The sequence below is a fragment of the Narcine bancroftii genome, chromosome 3 (assembly GCF_036971445.1).
Source record: "Narcine bancroftii isolate sNarBan1 chromosome 3, sNarBan1.hap1, whole genome shotgun sequence".
Classification (NCBI taxonomy): Eukaryota; Metazoa; Chordata; class Chondrichthyes; order Torpediniformes; family Narcinidae; genus Narcine; species Narcine bancroftii.
This window is the reverse complement of record NC_091471.1, coordinates 311,699,352-311,720,702: the sequence shown is the minus strand read 5'-3', so window position 1 is coordinate 311,720,702 and position 21,351 is coordinate 311,699,352. Positions and strand designations below refer to the sequence as shown.

Here is a 21,351-nt window from a genome sequence, read left to right as displayed (position 1 = left end):
AACACTGCCAAGCAGTGGGTAACAGAGGGAATAGTGGGGAGCAGGGGTGAACAATGAGGAAAGGGGAACAAATGTTGAACAGTTGAGAACAGTGCAGAACAGAGGGAAAGAGTGGGGTGCATGGGTGAATAACGAGGAAAGGTGAACAAATGCAGAACATTGGAGAATGTGGGGAACAGTGGGTAACAGATGGAAATGAGATAGAGAACAGCTGGGAAACAGTGAGGAACTGTGTGGAACAGTGGATAACAGAGGGGGATCATTGAGGAACAGTGGGGATCAGTGGAGAAGAGTGGGTAACAGAGGGTAACATTAAGGAATGGAGAGAACTGCTGGTGAACAGAGGGGAATAGTGTGGAACATGTGTCAAACAAGTGGTGAACATGTGTCAAACATGTGGGGAACAGTGTGGAACTGGGATGAACACTGCATAACAATGGGGAACGGAGGGGAATAGTGGGGAATAGGGGAGAAAAATGAGGAATTGAAGGAACAGATGGGGAACTGTGGGAAAATCTGCAGAACAGAGGGGAATAGTGGGGAGCACTGGTGAACAGATGGTGAACTGTGGAGAATGGGGGAACAGTGGGGAAAAATGGGAAACAGATTGGGAAATGAGGGGAACAGTGGGGATCCAAAGGGAACAGTGGGGGAACATAGTGTCTAAGTGGTGAACAGTGGGGAACTTGTGAGGAACAGTGGAGAACAGATGGGGAACAGACTAGAAATTGTGGTAAACTGTTGAGGAACAGGTGGGGAACAGTGAGGAACAGATGGGATAGTGTGGGGTACCGTGGAAAATACTGCTGGGCAGTGGGAAATAGAGGAGAATAGTGGGAAGCAGGGGGTTAACAATGAGGAAAGGGGAACAGATGGGGAACAGTGGAGAATGGGGGAACAGTGAGTAACAGATGGAAAAGAAATGGAGAACAGCTGGGGAACAGTTAGGAACAGAGGGGAATATTGAGGAACAGTGGAGAACTGTAGGGAAAACTGCAGAATAGTGGGGAACATTGGAGACATAGTGTGGAACTGCTGAGTTACAGTTGGGACTTGTGGGGAACATGTGTCGAACATGTGGGTAAAATATGTTGAACATGTGATTAACAGTGAGGAACAAATGGGCAACAGTGTGGAACTCTGGTGAACACTGCATAATAATTGGGAATGGAGGGGAATAGTGGGGAGTAGCGGAGAATAATGCGGACCTCAGGGAACATATGGTGAACAGTTTGGAAAACTGCGGAACAGTGGGGAATAGTGGGGAGCGGTGGAGAACAGATAGCGAACTGTGGAAAATGCGGGAACAGTGGGAAACAGTTCGGGACCTGCTGGAGAACAGCAGGGAAGAGTGAAGTAATGTGGGGTTCAGTAGGGAATTGAGAGGAACAGTGGGGACTTCTGGTGAACCTGTTTTGAACAGGTGGGAAACAGTGAGGAACAAATGGGGTACAGTGTGGAACCATGAGGAACACTGCAGAACAATGGGGAACAGAGGGGAATAGTGGGGAACAATTAGGAAAGGGGAACCGTGGCGAACACTGCAAAACAATGGGGAACCAAAGGGAGCAGTGGGAACGGATTGGAAAAAGTGGGGAACCGTGGGAAACACTGCAGAACAGAGGGGAACGAAAGGGAGCAGGGCGAACATATCGGAAAAAAGTTGAGAAGTGGGGAACACTGCAGAACAGTGGGGAATCAAAGGGAGCAGGGGGATCAGATTGGAAAAAGTGGGGAACAGTGTGGAAAAATGCAGAACAGTGGGGAACCAAAGGGAGCAGGAGGAACAGATTGGAAAAAGTTGGGAACCATGGAGAACACTGCAGAACAGAGGGGAACCAAAGGGAGCAGGGGTAACGGATTGGAAAAAGTAGGGAACGGTGTGGAAAAATGCAGAACAGTGGGTAAACAAAGGGAGCAGGGGAAACGGATTGTTAGAAGTGGGGAACCGTGTGGAAAAATGCAGAACAGAAGTAAACCAAAGGGAGCAGGGTGAATGGATTGGTGAGGTGGGGAACTGTGGGGAAAAATGCAGGACAGAGGGGAACGAAAGGGAGCAGGGGGAACGGATCTGAAAAAGTGGGGAACCGTGATGAAAAATGTAGGACAGAGGGGAACGAAAGGGATTAGCTGGAACGGATTGTAAAAAGTGGGGAATCGTGGGGAACACTGCAGGACAGAGGGGAACCAAAGGGAGCAGGGGGAACAGATTGGAAAAAATGTGGAGAACCGTGGGGAAACTGAAGAACAGAAGGGAACCAAAGTGAGCAGGGGGTACAGGTTGGAAAAAGTGGGAAATAGTGGGGAACACTGCAGGACAGAGGGGAGCCAAAGCGAGCAGGGGAAATGGATTGGAAAAAGTGGGGAAGCGTGGGGAACACTCCAAAACAGAGAGGAACGAAAGGGAGCAGGGGGAACAGATTGGAAAAAGTGGGGAACCGTGGGGAACACCGCAGAACAGAGGTGAACCAAAGGAAGTAGGGGGAACGGAATGGAAAAAGTGGGGAACCATGGGGAACACTGCAGGGCAGAGGGGAACCAGAGAGAGCAGGGGGTACAGAATGTAAAAAATGTGGAGAATCGTGTGGAACACGGCAGAACAAAGGGGAACCAAAGGGAGCAGGGGGAACAGATTGGAAAAAATGTGGAGAGCCGTGGGGAAACTGCAGGACAGAGGGGAACCAAAGGGAGCAGGAGGAACGGATTGTTAAAATTGGGCCCATGGGGAACACTGCACAATAGAGTGGAACCAAAGGGAGCAGGGGATATGGATTGGAAAAAGTGGGAAGCGTGGGGAACCCTGCAGAACAGAGAGGAATCAAAGGAGGTAGGGGGAGCGGATTGCAAAAAGTGGGGTACTGTGGGGAAAACTGCAGAACAGAGGGGAACAAAAGGGAGCAGGGGAAACGGATTGGAAAAAGTGGGGAACCATGGGGAACACAGCAGAACAGTGGGGAACCAAAGGGAGCAGGGGGAACGGATCTGAAAAAGTGGGGAACCGTGATGAAAAATGTAGGACAGAGGGGAACGAAAGGGATTAGCTGGAACGGATTGTAAAAAGTGGGGAACCGTGGGGAACACTGCAGGACAGAGGGGAACCAAAGGGAGCAGGCGGTAAAGGTTGGAAAAGGTGTGGAATCGTGGGAAACACTGCAGAACAGAGGGGAACCAAAGGGAGCAGGTGGAACAGATTGGAAAAAATGTGGAGAACCATGGGGAAACTGCAGAACAGAGATGAACCAAAGGGAGCATAGGAACAGATTAGAAAAAATGTGGAGATGCGTGGTGAACAATGCAGAACAGAGCGGAACCAAAGGGAGCAGGGGGAACTGCTCAGAAATGTGGGGAACCGTGGGGAACAATGCAGAACAGAGGGGAACCAAAGGGAGCCGGGGGAACGGGTTGGAAAAAATGAATAACCGTGGGGAACACTGCAGGACAGAGGGGAACCAAAGGGAGCATGGTGTACAGGTTGGAAAAAGTGGGGAATCGTGGGGAGCACTGCACAATAGAGTGGAACCAAAGGGAGCAGGGGAAATGGATTGCAAAAAGTGGGAAGCGTGGGGAACACTCCAGAACAGAGGGCAACCAAAGGGTGCAGGGGGAACAGACTGGAAAAAGTGGAGAACCGTGGGGAACACTGCAGAACAGAGGTGAACCAAAGGAAGTAGGGGGAACGGAATGGAAAAAGTGGGGAACCATGGGGAACACTGCAGGGCAGAGGGGAACCAGAGGGAGCAGGGGGTACAGAATGGAAAAAAAGTGGAGAATCGTGGGGAACACTGCATATAGAGAGGAACCAAAGGGAGCAGGGGGAACGGATTTGAAAAAGTGAGGATGCGTAGGGAAAACTGCAGAACACAGGAGAACCAAAGGGAGCAGGTGGAACAGATTGGAAAAAATGTGGAGAACCGTGGGGAAAACAGCAGAACAGAGGGGAGCCAAAGGAGAAGGGGGGACAGATTAGAAAAAAGTGGAGAATTGGGGAAAACTGCAGAACAGTGGGGAACCAAAGGAAGCAGGGGAAACAGATTTGAAAAAGTGGAGAACAGTGTGGAAAAATGCAGAAGAGTGGGGAAACAAAGGGAGCAGGGGGAACAGATTGTAAAAAGTGGGGAACCCTGTGGAAAAATGCAGAAGAGTGGGGAACCAAAGGGAGCAAGGGGAACGGATTGGAAAAAGTGGGGAATCGTGGGGAACACTGAAGAACAGAGGGGAACCAAAGGGAGCAGTGGGTACAGAATGTAAAAAATGTGGAGAATCGTGGGGAACACTGCAGAACAGAGGGGAACCAAAGGGAGCAGGGGGAACAGATTGGAAAAAATGTGGAGAACCGTGGGGAAACTGCAGGACAGAGGGGAACCAAAGGGAGCAGGAGGAACGGATTTAAAAAATTGTTCCCATGGGGAACACTGCAGGACAGAGGGGAACCAAAGGGAGCAGGGGGTAAAAGTTGGAAAAAGTGGGGATGCGTGGGGAACTCTGCAGAACAGAGGGGAACCAAAGGGAACAGGGGGAACAGATTGGAAAAAATGTGGAGAACCGTGGGGAACACTGCGGAACCAAAGGAGGCAGGGGGAACAGCTCGGAAAAGTGGGAAACCGTGTGGAACAATGCAGAACAGTGGGGAACCAAAGGGAGCAGGGGGAACAGATTGGAAAAAGTGGGGAATCGTGGGGAGTTCTGCAGATCAGTGGGGAACCAAAGGGAGCAGGGGGAAAGGATTGGAAAAATTGGGGAACAGTAGGGAACACTGCAGAACAGAGGTGACCCAAGGGAAGTAGGGGGAACAGATTGGAAAAATTGGGAAACCGTGGGGAACACTGCAAAACAGTGGGAAACCAAAGAGAGCCGGGTGAATGTGTTGGAAAAGGTGGAGAACTGTGGGGAACACTGCAGAACAGAGGTGAACCAAAGGGAGCATGGGAAAAGATTAGAAAAAATGTGGGCAACATTGCAGAACTGATCAGAACCAAAGGGTGCGGGGGAACAGCTCGAAAATGTGGGAAACCGTGGGGAACAATGCAGAACAGAGGGGAACCAAAGGGAGCAGGGGAAATGGATTGGAAGAAGTGGGGAACCGTGTGGAAAAATGCAGAAGAGTGCGGAACCAAAGGGAGCAGGGGGAACGGATTGGAAAAGGTGGAGAACTGTGGAAAACATTGCAGAACAGAGGCGAACCAAAGGGAGAAGGGGAAAAGGATTGGAAAAAGTGGGGAATCGTGGGGAACACTGCAGGACAGAGGGGAACCAAAGGGAGCAGGGGGAACAGATTGGAAAAAATGTGGAGAACCGTGGGGAAACTGAAGAACAGAAGGGAACCAAAGTGAGCAGGGGGTACAGGTTGGAAAAAGTGGGAAATAGTGGGGAACACTGCAGGACAGAGGGGAGCCAAAGGGAGCAGGGGAAATGGATTGGAAAAAGTGGGGAAGCGTGGGGAACACTCCAAAACAGAGAGGAACGAAAGGGAGCAGGGGGAACAGATTGGAAAAAGTGGGGAACCGTGGGGAACACTGCAGAACAGAGGCGAACCAAAGGGAGAAGGGGGAATGGATTGGAAAAAATGTGGAGAACCGTGGGGAAACTGAAGAACAGAAGGGAACCAAAGTGAGCAGGGGGTACAGGTTGGAAAAAGTGGGAAATAGTGGGGAACACTGCAGGACAGAGGGGAGCCAAAGCGAGCAGGGGAAATGGATTGGAAAAAGTGGGGAAGCGTGGGGAACACTCCAAAACAGAGAGGAACGAAAGGGAGCAGGGGGAACAGATTGGAAAAAGTGGGGAACCGTGGGGAACACTGCAGAACAGAGGTGAACCAAAGGAAGTAGGGGGAACGGAATGGAAAAAGTGGGGAACCATGGGGAACACTGCAGGGCAGAGGGGAACTAGAGAGAGCAGGGGGTACAGAATGTAAAAAATGTGGAGAATCGTGTGGAACACGGCAGAACAAAGGGGAACCAAAGGGAGCAGGGGGAACAGATTGGAAAAAATGTGGAGAGCCGTGGGGAAACTGCAGGACAGAGGGGAACCAAAGGGAGCAGGAGGAACGGATTGTTAAAATTGGGCCCATAGGGAACACTGCACAATAGAGTGGAACCAAAGGGAGCAGGGGATATGGATTGGAAAAAGTGGGAAGCGTGGGGAACCCTGCAGAACAGAGAGGAATCAAAGGAGGTAGGGGGAGCGGATTGCAAAAAGTGGGGTACTGTGGGGAAAACTGCAGAACAGAGGGGAACAAAAGGGAGCAGGGGAAACGGATTGGAAAAAGTGGGGAACCATGGGGAACACTGCAGAACAGTGGGGAACCAAAGGGAGCAGGGGGAACGTATTGAAAAAAGTGGAGAACAGAGTGGAAAAATGCAGAACAGTGGGTAAACAAAGGGAGCAGGGGAAACGGATTGTAAGAAGTGGGAAACCGTGTGGAAAAATGCAGAACAGAGGGGAACCAAAGGGAGCAGGGGGAATGGATTGGTGAAGTGGGGAACCGTGGGGAAAAATGCAGGACAGAGGGGAACGAAAGGGAGCAGGGGGAACGGATCTGAAAAAGTGGGGAACCGTGATGAAAAATGCAGGACAGAGGGGAACGAAAGGGAGCAGCTGGAACGGATTGTAAAAAGTGGGGAACCGTGGGGAACACTGCAGGACAGAGGGGTACCAAAGGCAGCAGGCGGTACAGGTTGGAAAAGGTGTGGAATCGTGGGAAACACTGCAGAACAGAGGGGAACCAAAGGGAGCAGGGGGAACAGATTGGAAAAAGTGTGGAGAACCATGGGGAAACTGCAGAACAGAGATGAACCAAAGGGAGCATAGGAACAGATTAGAAAAAATGTGGAGAACCGTGGGGAACAATGCTGAACAGAGCGGAACCAAAGGGAGCAGGGGGAACTGCTCAGAAATGTGGGGAACCGTGGGGAACAATGCAGAACAGAGGGAAACCAAAGGTAGCCGGGGGAACGGGTTGGAAAAAGTGAATAACCGTGGGGAACACTGCAGGACAGAGGCGAACCAAAGGGAGCATGGTGTACAGGTTGGAAAAAGTGGGGAATCGTGGGGAGCACTGCACAATAGAGTGGAACCAAAGGGAGCAGGGGAAATGGATTGGAAAAAGTGGGAAGCGTGGTGAACACTCCAGAACAGAGGGCAACCAAAGGGTGCAGGGGGAACAGACTGGAAAAAGTGGAGAACCGTGGGGAACACTGCAGAACAGAGGTGAACCAAAGGAAGTAGGGGGAACGGAATGGAAAAAGTGGGGAACCATGGGGAACACTGCAGGGCAGAGGGGAACCAGAGGGAGCAGGGGGTACAGAATGGAAAAAAAGTGGAGAATCGTGGGGAACACTGCATATAGAGAGGAACCAAAGGGAGCAGGGGGAACGGATTGGAAAAAGTGGGGAAGCGTAGGGAAAACTGCAGAACACAGGAGAACCAAAGGGAGCAGGTGGAACAGATTGGAAAAAATGTGGAGAACCGTGGGGAAAACAGCAGAACAGAGGGGAGCCAAAGGAGAAGGGGGGACAGATTAGAAAAAAGTGGAGAATTGTGGAAAACTGCAGAACAGTGGGGAACCAAAGGAAGCAGGGGAAACAGATTTGAAAAAGTGGAGAACAGTGTGGAAAAATGCAGAAGAGTGGGGAAACAAAGGGAGCAGGGGGAACAGATTGTAAAAAGTGGGGAACCCTGTGGAAAAATGCAAAAGAGTGGGGAACCAAAGGGAGCAGGGGGAACGGAATGGAAAAAGTGGGGAATCGTGGGGAACACTGCAGGACAGAGGGGAACCAAAGGGAGCACGCGGAACTGATTGGAAAAAGTGGGGAATCGTGAGGAGCACTGCACAATAGATTGGAACCAAAGGGAGCAGGGGAAATGGATTGGAAAAAGTGGGGAACCGTGGGAAACACTGCAGAACAGAGCTGAACCAAAGGAATAGGAGGAACGGATTGGAAAAAATGGGGAACCATGGGGAACACTGCAGGAAAGAGGGGAACCAAAGGGAGCAGGGGGTAAAAGTTGGAAAAAGTGGGGAACCTTGGGGAACACTGCAGAACAGAGGGGAACCAAAGGGTGCAGGGGGAACAGCTCGGAAATGTGGGAAACCGTGGGGAACAATGCAGAACAGAGGGGAACAAAAGAAAGCAGGGGAAACGGATTGGAAAAAGTGGTGAACCATGGGGAACACTGCAGAACAGTGGGGAACCAAAGGGAGCAGGGGGAACGGATTGAAAAAAGTGGGGAACAGAGTGGAAAAATGCAGAACAGTGGGTAAACAAAGGGAGCAGGGGAAACGGATTGTAAGAAGTGGGGAACCGTGTGGAAAAATGCAGAACAGAGGTAAACCAAAGGGAGCAGGGTGAATGGATTGGTGAAGTGGGGAACTGTGGGGAAAAATGCAGGACAGAGGGGAACGAAAGGGAGCAGGGGGAACGGATCTGAAAAAGTGGGGAACCGTGATGAAAAATGTAGGACAGAGGGGAACGAAAGGGATTAGCTGGAACGGATTGTAAAAAGTGGGGAACCGTGGGGAACACTGCAGGACAGAGGGGTACCAAAGGGAGCAGGCGGTACAGGTTGGAAAAGGTGTGGAATCGTGGGAAACACTGCAGAACAGAGGTGAACCAAAGGAAGTAGGGGGAACGGAATGGAAAAAGTGGGGAACCATGGGGAACACTGCAGGGCAGAGGGGAACCAGAGAGAGCAGGGGGTACAGAATGTAAAAAATGTGGAGAATCGTGTGGAACACGGCAGAACAAAGGGGAACCAAAGGGAGCAGGGGGAACAGATTGGAAAAAATGTGGAGAGCCGTGGGGAAACTGCAGGACAGAGGGGAACCAAAGGGAGCAGGGGGAACAGATTGGAAAAAATGTGGAGAACCGTGGGGAAACTGAAGAACAGAAGGGAACCAAAGTGAGCAGGGGGTACAGGTTGGAAAAAGTGGGAAATAGTGGGGAACACTGCAGGACAGAGGGGAGCCAAAGCGAGCAGGGGAAATGGATTGGAAAAAGTGGGGAAGCGTGGGGAACACTCCAAAACAGAGAGGAACGAAAGGGAGCAGGGGGAACAGATTGGAAAAAGTGGGGAACCGTGGGGAACGCTGCAGAACAGAGGTGAACCAAAGGAAGTAGGGGGAACGGAATGGAAAAAGTGGGGAACCATGGGGAACACTGCAGGGCAGAGGGGAACCAGAGAGAGCAGGGGGTACAGAATGTAAAAAATGTGGAGAATCGTGTGGAACACGGCAGAACAAAGGGGAACCAAAGGGAGCAGGGGGAACAGATTGGAAAAAATGTGGAGAGCCGTGGGGAAACTGCAGGACAGAGGGGAACCAAAGGGAGCAGGAGGAACGGATTGTTAAAATTGGGCCCATGGGGAACACTGCACAATAGAGTGGAACCAAAGGGAGCAGGGGATATGGATTGGAAAAAGTGGGAAGCGTGGGGAACCCTGCAGAACAGAGAGGAATCAAAGGAGGTAGGGGGAGCGGATTGCAAAAAGTGGGGTACTGTGGGGAAAACTGCAGAACAGAGGGGAACAAAAGGGAGCAGGGGAAACGGATTGGAAAAAGTGGGGAACCATGGGGAACACTGCAGAACAGTGGGGAACCAAAGGGAGCAGGGGGAACGGATCTGAAAAAGTGGGGAAACGTGATGAAAAATGTAGGACAGAGGGGAACGAAAGGGATTATCTGGAACGGATTGTAAAAAGTGGGGAACCGTGGGGAACACTGCAGGAGAGAGGGGAACCAAAGGGAGCAGGCGGTAAAGGTTGGAAAAGGTGTGGAATCGTGGGAAACACTGCAGAACAGAGGGAAACCAAAGGGAGCAGGTGGAACAGATTGGAAAAAATGTGGAGAACCATGGGGAAACTGCAGAACAGAGGGGAACCAAAGGGAGCCGGGGGAACGGGTTGGAAAAAGTGAATAACCGTGGGGAACACTGCAGGACAGAGGGGAACCAAAGGGAGCATGGTGTACAGGTTGGAAAAAGTGGGGAATCGTGGGGAGCACTGCACAATGGAGTGGAACCAAAGGGAGCAGGGGAAATTGATTGCAAAAAGTGGGAAGCGTGGGGAACACTCCAGAACAGAGGGCAACCAAAGGGTGCAGGGGGAACAGACTGGAAAAAGTGGAGAACCGTGGGGAACACTGCAGAACAGAGGTGAACCAAAGGAAGTAGGGGGAACGGAATGGAAAAAGTGGGGAACCATGGGGAACACTGCAGGGCAGAGGGGAACCAGAGGGAGCAGGGGGTACAGAATGGAAAAAAAGTGGAGAATCGTGGGGAACACTGCATATAGAGAGGAACCAAAGGGAGCAGGGGGAACGGATTTGAAAAAGTGAGGATGCGTAGGGAAAACTGCAGAACACAGGAGAACCAAAGGGAGCAGGTGGAACAGATTGGAAAAAATGTGGAGAACCGTGGGGAAAACAGCAGAACAGAGGGGAGCCAAAGGAGAAGGGGGGACAGATTAGAAAAAAGTGGAGAATTGGGGAAAACTGCAGAACAGTGGGGAACCAAAGGAAGCAGGGGAAACAGATTTGAAAAAGTGGAGAACAGTGTGGAAAAATGCAGAAGAGTGGGGAAACAAAGGGAGCAGGGGGAACAGATTGTAAAAAGTGGGGAACCCTGTGGAAAAATGCAGAAGAGTGGGGAACCAAAGGGAGCAAGGGGAACGGATTGGAAAAAGTGGGGAATCGTGGGGAACACTGCAGGACAGAGGAGAACCAAAGGGAGCACGGGGAACAGATTGGAAAAAATGGGGAATCGTGAGGAGCACTGCACAATAGATTGGAACCAAAGGGAGCAGGGGAAATGGATTGGAAAAAGTGGGGAAGCGTGGGGAACACTCCAGAACAGAGTGGAACGAAAGGGAGCAGGGGGAACAGATTGGAAAAAGTGGGGAACCGTGGGAAACACTGCAGAACAGAGCTGAACCAAAGGAATAGGAGGAACGGATTGGAAGTGGGGAACCATGGGGAACACTGCAGGAAAGAGGGGAACCAAAGGGAGCAGGGGGTAAAAGTTGGAAAAAGTGGGGAACCTTGGGGAACATTGCTGAACAGAGGGGAACCAAAGGGTGCAGAGGGAACAGCTCGGAAATGTGGGGAACCGTGGGGAACAATGCAGAACAGAGGGGAACCAAAGGGAGCAAGGGAAACGGATTGAAAATGGTAGAGAACTGTGGGGAACACTGCAGAACAGTGGGTAAACAAAGGGAGCTGGGGAAACGGATTGTAAGAAGTGGGGAACCGTGTGGAAAAATGCAGAACAGAGGGGAACCAAAGGGAGCAGGGTGAATGGATTGGTGGAGTGGGGAACTGTGGGGAAAAATGCAGGACAGAGGGGAACGAAAGGGAGCAGGGGGAACGGATCTGAAAAAGTGGGGAACCGTGATGAAAAATGTAGGACAGAGGGGAACGAAAGGGATTAGCTGGAACAGATTGTAAAAAGTGGGGAACCGTGGGGAACACTGCAGGACAGAGGGGAACCAAAGGGAGCAGGCGGTAAAGGTTGGAAAAGGTGTGGAATCGTGGGAAACACTGCAGAACAGAGGGGAACCAAAGGGAGCAGGTGGAACAGATTGGAAAAAATGTGGAGAACCATGGGGAAACTGCAGAACAGAGATGAACCAAAGGGAGCATAGGAACAGATTAGAAAAAATGTGGAGATGCGTGGGGAACAATGCAGAACAGAGCGGAACCAAAGGGAGCAGGGGGAACTGCTCAGAAATGTGGGGAACCGTGGGGAACAATGCAGAACAGAGGGGAACCAAAGGGAGCCGGGGGAACGGGTTGGAAAAAGCGAATAACCGTGGGGAACACTGCAGGACAGAGGGGAACCAAAGGGAGCATGGTGTACAGGTTGGAAAAAGTGGGGAATCGTGGGGAGCACTGCACAATGGAGTGGAACCAAAGGGAGCAGGGGAAATGGATTGCAAAAAGTGGGAAGCGTGGGGAACACTCCAGAACAGAGGGCAACCAAAGGGTGCAGGGGGAACAGACTGGAAAAAGTGGAGAACCGTGGGGAACACTGCAGAACAGAGGTGAACCAAAGGAAGTAGGGGGAACGGAATGGAAAAAGTGGGGAACCATGGGGAACACTGCAGGGCAGAGGGGAACCAGAGGGAGCAGGGGGTACAGAATGGAAAAAAAGTGGAGAATCGTGGGGAACACTGCATATAGAGAGGAACCAAAGGGAGCAGGGGGAACGGATTTGAAAAAGTGAGGATGCGTAGGGAAAACTGCAGAACACAGGAGAACCAAAGGGAGCAGGTGGAACAGATTGGAAAAAATGTGGAGAACCGTGGGGAAAACAGCAGAACAGAGGGGAGCCAAAGGAGAAGGGGGGACAGATTAGAAAAAAGTGGAGAATTGGGGAAAACTGCAGAACAGAGTGGAACAAAAGGGAGCAGGGGGAACGGATTGGAAAAAGTGGGGAACTGTGGGGAACACTGCAGAACAGAGGGGAACAAAAGGGAGCAGGGGAAACGGATTGGAAAAAGTGGGGAACCATGGGGAACACTGCAGAACAGTGGGGAATCAAAGGGAGCAGGGGGAACTGATTAAAAAAAGTGGAGAACAGAGTGGAAAAATGCAGAACAGTGGGTAAACAAAGGGAGCTGGGGAAACGGATTGTAAGAAGTGGGGAACCGTGTGGAAAAATGCAGGACAGACGGGAACGAAAGGGAGCAGGGGGAACAGATCTGAAAAAGTGGGGAACCGTGATGAAAAATGCAGGACAGAGGGGAACGAAAGGGAGCAGCTGGAACGGATTGTAAAAAGTGGGGAACAGTGGGGAACACTGCAGGACAGAGGGGAACCAAAGGGAGCAGGCGGTACAGGTTAGAAAAGGTGTGGAATCGTGGGAAACACTGCAGAACAGAGGGGAACCAAAGGGAGCAGGGGGAACAGATTGGAAAAAATGTGGAGAACCATGGGGAAACTGTAGAACAGAGATGAACCAAAGGGAGCATAGGAACAGATTAGAAAAAATGTGGAGAACCGTGGGGAACAATGCAGAACAGAGTGGAACCAAAGGGAGCAGGGGGAACTGCTCAGAAATGTGGGGAACCGTGGGGAACAATGCAGAACAGAGGGTTACCAAAGGGAGCCGGGGGAACGGGTTGGCAAAAGTGAATAACCGTGGGGAACACTGCAGGACAGAGGGGAACCAAAGGGAGCATGGTGTACAGGTTGGAAAAAGTGGGGAATCGTGGGGAGCACTGCACAATAGAGTGGAACCAAAGGGAGCAGGGGAAATGGATTGGAAAAAGTGGGAAGCGTGGGGAACACTCCAGAACAGAGGGCAACCAAAGGGTGCAGGGGGAACAGACTGGAAAAAAGTGGAGAACCGTGGGGAACACTGCAGAACAGAGGTGAACCAAAGGAAGTAGGGGGAACGGAATGGAAAAAGTGGGGAACCATGGGGAACACTGCAGGGCAGAGGGAAACCAGAGGGAGCAGGGGGTACAGAATGGAAAAAAAAAGTGGAGAATCGTGGGGAACACTGCATATAGAGAGGAACCAAAGGGAGCAGGGGGAACGGATTGGAAAAAGTGGGGAAGCGTAGGGAAAACTGCAGAACACAGGAGAACCAAAGGGAGCAGGTGGAACAGATTGGAAAAAATGTGGAGAACCGTGGGGAAAACAGCAGAACAGAGGGGAGCCAAAGGAGAAGGGGGGACAGATTAGAAAAAAGTGGAGAATTGTGGAAAACTGCAGAACAGTGGGGAACCAAAGGAAGCAGGGGAAACAGATTTGAAAAAGTGGAGAACAGTGTGGAAAAATGCAGAAGAGTGGGGAAACAAAGGGAGCAGGGGGAACAGATTGTAAAAAGTGGGGAACCCTGTGGAAAAATGCAGAAGAGTGGGGAAGCAAAGGGAGCAGTGGGAACGGATTGGAAAAAGTGGGGAATCGTGGGGTACACTGCAGGAAAGAGGGGAACCAAAGGGAGCACGCGGAACAGATTGGGAAAAGTGGGGAATCGTGAGGAGCACTGCACAATAGATTGGAAGCAAAGGGAGCAGGGGAAATGGATTGGAAAAAGTGGGGAAGCGTGGGGAACACTCCAGAACAGAGTGAAACCAAAGGGAGCAGGGGGAACAGATTGGAAAAAGTGGGGAACCGTGGGAAACACAGCAGAACAGAGCTGAACCAAAGGAATAGGAGGAACGGATTGGAAAAAGTGGGGAACCATGGGGAACACTGCAGGAAAGAGGAGAACCAAAGGGAGCAGGGGGAACGGGTTGGAAAAAGTGGGGAACCGTGGGGATCACTGCAGAACAGAGGGGAACCAAAGGGAGCAGGGGTAACGGATTGGAAAAAGAGGGGAACAATGGAGAACACTGCAGGACAGAGGGGAACCAAAGGGAGCAGGGGGAACAGATTGGAAAAAATGTGGAGAACCGTGGGGAAACTGCAGAACAGAGGGGAACCAAAGGCAGCAGGGGAAACAGATTGGAAAATGTGGGGAACCATGGGGAACACTGCAGAACAGTGGGGAACCAAAGGGAGCAGGGGGAACGGATTGAAAAAGTGGGGAATGGAGTGGAAAAAGGCAGAACAGTGGGTAAACAAAGGGAGCAGGGGAAACGGATTGGAAGAAGTGGGGAACCGTGTGGAAAAATGCAGAAGAGTGGGGAACCAAAGGGAGCAGGGGGAAAATATTGGAAAAAGTGGGGAACCATGGGGAACACTGCAGGACAGAGGGGAACCAAAGGGAGCATGGTGTACAGGTTGGAAAAAGTGGGGAATCGTGGGGAGCACTGCACAATAGAGTGGAACCAAAGGGAGCAGGGGATATGGATTGGAAAAAGTGGGAAGCGTGGGGAACACTGCAGAACAGAGGGGAGCCAAAGGAGCAGGGGGAACAGATTAGAAAAAAGTGGAGAATTGGGCAAAACGGCAGAACAGTGGGGAACAGTGGGGAAGAATGAGTAACAGTGGGGAATAGAGAGTAACAGTGGAGACCAGTGGGGAACATTTGGCGAACATTGGAGAATGTGGGGAACAGTGGTAAAAAGTGTGTGACAGGTGGGGAACAATGGGGAACAGTGGGGAACATGTAAAAAAGGTGGGGAACTGTACTATGGAGGGCAGAAGTGGGGAAAATTGAGGAATGGAAGGAAGGGATGGGGAACAGTGGAGATCTCTGCGGAACAGTGGGCAACAGAGGGGAATAGTGGGGAGCAGTGGGGAACGGATAGCGAACTGTGGAGAATGGGAGAACAGTGGAGAAAAGTGGGGAACAGATTGGGAAATGAGGGGAACAGTGGGGGACCATGGTGAACAGTAGTGAAAAGTGGGGAACTTGTGGGAAACAGCAGGCAGAACAATGGAGAACAGGTGTGGAATAGGTGACAAACAGTGGGAAACAGTTTAGAACAGATAGGGAACTGATGGGGAACTCTGGGGACTTGTGGGGACTGTTGGGAGGGCAGGAAGGTACATATGTACAGATATGAAATATGCATTTGGAGTGGTACACACATTTAGGAAAATTTGGAAAGAACGAGGGATGATAACAACAAGATGAAAAGAACTGGCTCATGAGCAACTAACTGAAAAGACTTTGGAAGCATTAATCAAACCAGAAAGAATTGCCACAGTACATGTACCAGGTCATCAGAAGGGGAACTCACCAAAAGCACGAGGAAATCGGATGGCTGATGAACTGGCCCGACAAGCGGCACAATCAGGAAAAGTACATCCACCTGATGGCTCTGATCCCTCTCAGAGAAGGGCTGAAGAAGGTCCTATCTTTTCCCTCCCTGAAGAAGAAAAAAATGGAAAAGATGGGAGCAAAGAAGACGGAAAATGGTGGCTCCCCGATGGAAGACAATTGTTAAATAAAGAAATCACCCAGCAGATACTAGGGGAACTGCACTCATGCTCCCACTGGGGAGTGCAAGCACTGTGTGATGCATTCTTACAAACTTATGCCTGCAGAGGAGTCTATATCCTAGCAAGACAGGCAGTGAACCGCTGTGTGATCTGTTTAAAGGTTAATAAGAAAGTTATGAAAGCTATGCTGGAGGAGTACCACCTTTAGCAATCTGGCCATTTCAGCGGATACAAGTGGATTTCACCAAACTCCCTAAGGTCCAGCGATGGAAATTTCTACTAGCAGTAGTGGACCATTTCACGAGATGGGTTGAAGCGTTCCCCACCGTCAATGCCACTGAACAAGCATATAATTCTGGAAAAAATTGTACCCCGATATGGAATAGCCGAATCCATCAATTCAGATCGGGGAAAGCACCTCGCTTCTAAAATTTACAGGTCTGTGAAACCTTAGGGATAAAATGGAAGCTGCATACTCCAAGGCATCCAGAGTGGAACAAATGAATGCCACTTTAAAAATGCAAATTACATAACTAAAAGAAGAGACTAAATTACCCTGGACCAAGTGCTTACCAATAACTCTTCTCAGAATTCGGACAGCCCCATGACAAAACATTAAAATATCCCCTTACGAGATGTTATTTGGACTCCCATATTTGGGGCGGATAGAAGGAATACCTACAGTCAAAAATAATGATGTGTTTTTAAGGAATTATTGACTGGCAGTCTCTTGTTCTCTTGCAGATTTAAAAGCTAAGCGTCTGCTGGTGCAGAGCCCTCCTCTGGATTTCCCTATCCACTCTGTGAATGCTGGTGACTGGGTCCTGATCAATTCGTGGAAAGAAGAAAAGCTTCAGCCCCGGTGGAACAGACCATATCTAGTACTATTGTATGAAGCGCAAAAAAGATTTATTATGATAGCCTTAGCTGTAGCAAAAAAATGTACAATGTCAACCTGGAAATCAGAAGATAGCCTGAGAATACAGCAATGGTACATGGAAATGAATAAATGTATTCCATTGGAAAAATAACATATAATTTAAGAAATAACATCACAGTATTCGAACAAATTTGGGAACCGTACATGGAACACAAAAGAGAGGTCCTACCGCAGACCACCACCTCTTGAAATGACAGAATGAGAAGTAGATGAAATGAACTGACCCAGTGTGTAAAAGTAGATGACACAATTTTCTTGTCTATTTTATTGTGTGATGACATTGTTTAATGGGTTTATTGTATTGTATATGTTGAATGTTTAGTGAGTGGGGAGGGGGGTGGGAAGGAGGGAGGGAAGGGAGGGGGGGGGAAAGGAGAAAAATGACACTATATATTCAAGAGGGAAACGTTTGTGGGTATTTTGGTGAATATGGCTCATAGTGTGAAGAAAAAAATCTTTAAAAAAAGAATAAAGGGACCTATGGTCCCACCACCAGCCACAGAAGGAAGGAAAGAGGAGTAAAAAGGAACAGAAAAGAAAACTACAATAATGAAACTTTTGCGCTTACTATTTCAATTTGACTTATACATATCATAACTTTGCGTGTTAAACCTAAAAATTATTTTATCTCTCTATGTACTAATTATGCTAAGAACCAAAATCAAACAGATTGTTGGGTTTGTGCAAAAATACCACACCATGGCAAGTCAGGAGTCCCCTTAGTAGCAATCCCTCTCTCCCTACACAAATTATTTGATATATAGATCTTGCCCAGCAACAGTGATCCAACCACTGAAGATAAATACAAAGGGTGGTCGATACGACCAAAGCCAACAAAGTCACCAACTCCTCAGTCTGGAGAGATGCTTCCTTTTGAGAAACCAACTAGGAATTTCCAATTTCATGAAGAATTAGACCATCACACGACTGTGAATCCCACACCCGGTGAATGGCACATATTGGGTGTGTGGACGTAAAATTTATTCATGGTTACCTGGAGAAAAGGAATGTTGGAATCGGACAAAAGGATTTATATTGACCTGTACACCTAAAGGTTGGAGTGGATGTTATTACCTGGCTTACTTAATTCCCCATGTCCGTGAACTTAATCAGCTACCTGTACTAGGCTTGTCCCATGGGAAAAGCAAAAGACTGACTGAAGGAGATCGTCTCATGTGGAGGTTTTTCCCAACATATGGAGCTGCACAAAGTGCGGTTGAGATTCAAAAATAGCAGCCACCCTAGATGAACTAGTAAATAATACGAACCTGGTACTTGGGGAAGTCCAATCCCAAGTCCGGGCAATAAATGCAGAAATGGCCACCATGCAACTTACAGTCCTCCAAAAATGCATGGCCCTTGATTTTATTTTGACAGAGAAAGGGAGGACTTGTCCTTTAATTGGTTCTGAATGTTACACATACATCCTGGATGAATCAGCTAATATCTCGGATTTGGTGGTCCATATTAAAAAGTGTAGAGAGAAGATCCAGGAGACTAGAGATAAATATAAAAAAGGAGGTGATTGGACATGGGGAGATTGGAATTTCGGAGGTTGGGTGCCATGGTTAATGCACTCTGCTATATCTGGCTGAATGATTCTAGTGGGCTTATTGATTGGATCAGCCATCCTACGATGTTTTATCACAAGATCCATTTGCTCAGCTACTGGAGCGAAGCAGGTGGTATTAAAAAATCCCATGGCAGATGAACAACGACAAATTCAACTCATGTTACAATTTGAGGAAACAAAAGGTGAACAATAATGCAGTTTAATCAGAAATACATGATAACGAGAAAAAAGGAGGAATTGTGAAAAACAGTTGAATATGATTAAACTCGCACCATTCTGTGAAAAATGATGGAATGCAAAGTATGTAGATAAGAGCTTGAGAGTAGACAGTACTAGCCAGTGGGCCCCTTCTTATCTCAAGCCCCAAGGATGCAAGGAACTGGTTCAGGTTGGTGCAGTGACCTAAGATAGTCTATAGCTAGTACTGCGCTTGCCTCATAGAGACATGAACAGGCAATGTATGAAGAGGGAAGAACTGAGTGATACCTGGATTGATGGAAGGGAGAAGGAGAATGTTGTAATGTATTGGGATTCTGATTGGAAGAAGGTAAATGAAGGTGGGGTGATGTTGAGCATGGGACTGTACAAAAGAGTGATGATTCTGAACTTCCAGTGTGTCTCCAGACCAGGGACACCCGACTCTGCAGACTCGAAATAAAGATGAACCTGTTCTTCAAAACTTTTATCTCCAGAGTAAGGATTGTGAACACTTTATATTTCACGGTGGGGAATGGATGGTGAACAGTGGCGTAGTGTGAGAAACAGTGTGGAAAAGTGGGGCACAGTTGGAAAACAGATGAGCTTCTGCTGGTCAACAATGGGGAACCAGGGTGTACGTTGGGGAACAGTGCGGAACATTGTTCCCCACTGTTCTCCTTTCCTCGTTCCCTCCCACTCCCCACTATTCCCCTCCGATCCCCATTTTTCTACAGTGTTCCCCACGCTTCCACAATCTTCTCCAGCTGTCCCCCCGGTTCCATACTTTTCCCCATGGTTCCCTACTTTTCCCCACTCTTCTGCATTATTCCCACTGTTCCCCACTTTTGCCCTCTGTTCCCCATTTAACCCACTGGTCCCCATCAACTGTTCTGCACTGTTGCCCATTTTTCCCAATGTTCTCCACTGTACCCCATCTGTTCCCCATATATACCTGTTCCCCAGAGGTTCACACCTGTTCCTGACAATTCCCCACAGTTCCCCACTTTTCCTTTCTGTTCTCCACTGTGCTCCTCTGTTCCCCAACAGGGGGAAGAAAGAGGAGCAGTGGGGAACAGAGGGGCACAGTGGGGAGCAGTTGAGAACAGGTGACGAACAGTGGAGAACTAGCGAGTAACAGTGGACAAATGTTGGTAACAGATGGGGAACAGAAGGGAAAAGTCAGGAACAGTGGGGAATAGTTGTGGAACAGTGGGATAAATGTGGAACGGAGACAGCTGGAGAACAGTGGGGAACAGGGTGGAACAGATGCAGAATAGTGGGGAAAAATAGGGAATAGTGTGGAGCAGGGTGTTCAAATGGAGAACAGTGGGGAACTGTGGGGAACAGTGGGAAGCAGATTAGGAAATGATTGGGAACACTATGGACCCATGGGGAACAATGTGAACACTATGGAACAGTGGGGAACAGTGAAGAACTAAGGGAAGAGGGGAAGAATGAGGAATAGAGGGGCACAGTGGAGAGCAGTGTAAAACAGAGGGGAAGATTGGGGAAAATGGGCAACAGGGCAGAAACATAGAAGATCAGAGCAGGAGTAGGTCATTCGGCCCTTCGAGCCTTCTCCGCCATTCAATGAGATCATGGCTGATCTTAAATTTCAGTACCCCGTCCCTGCCTTCTCTCCGTAACCCCTAATTCCCTTATACTGAAGAAATATATCTAATTCCCTCTTAAATATATTCAATGAACCTGCCTCTACTGCTCTGTGTGGCAATGAATTGCACAGATTCACCAGCCTCTGGGTAAAGAAATTCCTCCTCATCTCGGTTCAAAATGGTTTGCCTATTATCCTCGAACCATGGCCCCGGGTTCTGGACTCCCCCACCATTGGAAACATCCCTTCCTCATCCATTCTGTCCAGTCCTGCCAGAACTTTATATGTCTCTATGAGATCCCCTCTCAATCTTCTAAACTCCAGCGAGTACAATCCCAAATTGTGCAATCTTTCCTCAGAAGTTATTCCTGTCATTCCAGGTATAAAGCCTGGTGAATCACCTTTGCACTCCATTGCAAGAACAGATGAGGCGACCAAACGTGCACACAATACTCCAGGTGTGGTCTCACCAGGGCTCTGTACAATTGCAGTAAGGTATCCTTATTCCTATACTCAAATCCTCTTGATGTGAAGGCCAACATACCACTTGCCTTTTTAACCACCTGCTGTACCTGCATGCTCGCCTTCAGTGACTGGTGCACAAGAACCCCTAGGTCTCTCTGTACTTCCCCATCTCCCAATCTATTGCCATTCAAATTGTAATCTGCCCTCTGGTTTGTGTTACCAAGGTGGATAACCTCACATTTATCCACATTGTAGTGCATTTGACATGTATCTACCCAGTCCCCCAATTTATCCAAATCACACTGGAGCTTCCTGACCCCCTCTTCAGTGCACACAACCTCTCCTAGCTTATTGTCGTCTGCAAATTTGGAGGTATTACATCCAATCCTCTCATCCAGATCATTAATGTAAATTGTGAACAGCTGGGGTCCCAGTACAGATCCCTGTGGCACCCCACTGGTCACCGCCTGCCACTCAGAAAATTAGCCGTTTATCCCAACTCTCTGTCTTCTATCTGCCAGCCAGTTAAATCCACATAAATACCTTCCCCCCACAATCCCATGAGCCTTGATTTTGCATGCCAGTCATTTATGTGGAACCTTATCGAAGGCCTTTTGGAAATCCAGGTACAGCACATCCACTGGCTCTCCCTCATCTATTTTACCTGTCACCATCTCAAAGAATTTCAATAGATTTGTCAAGCACAATTTACCTTTTGTAAATCCATGTTG

The 21,351-nt window shown here is 49.2% G+C and overlaps 1 long non-coding RNA gene across 1 annotated transcript in view; it reads right to left on the bottom strand.

The window, feature by feature from the left end:
- Positions 1-21,351, bottom strand: part of LOC138756552 (uncharacterized) — a 41,643-nt gene that overhangs the window by 14,310 nt on the left and 5,982 nt on the right. The window contains exon 2 of the long non-coding RNA XR_011353152.1: positions 15,631-15,759. This is a non-coding gene — a long non-coding RNA (uncharacterized lncRNA). The remainder of the gene's footprint in view (positions 1-15,630; positions 15,760-21,351) is intronic.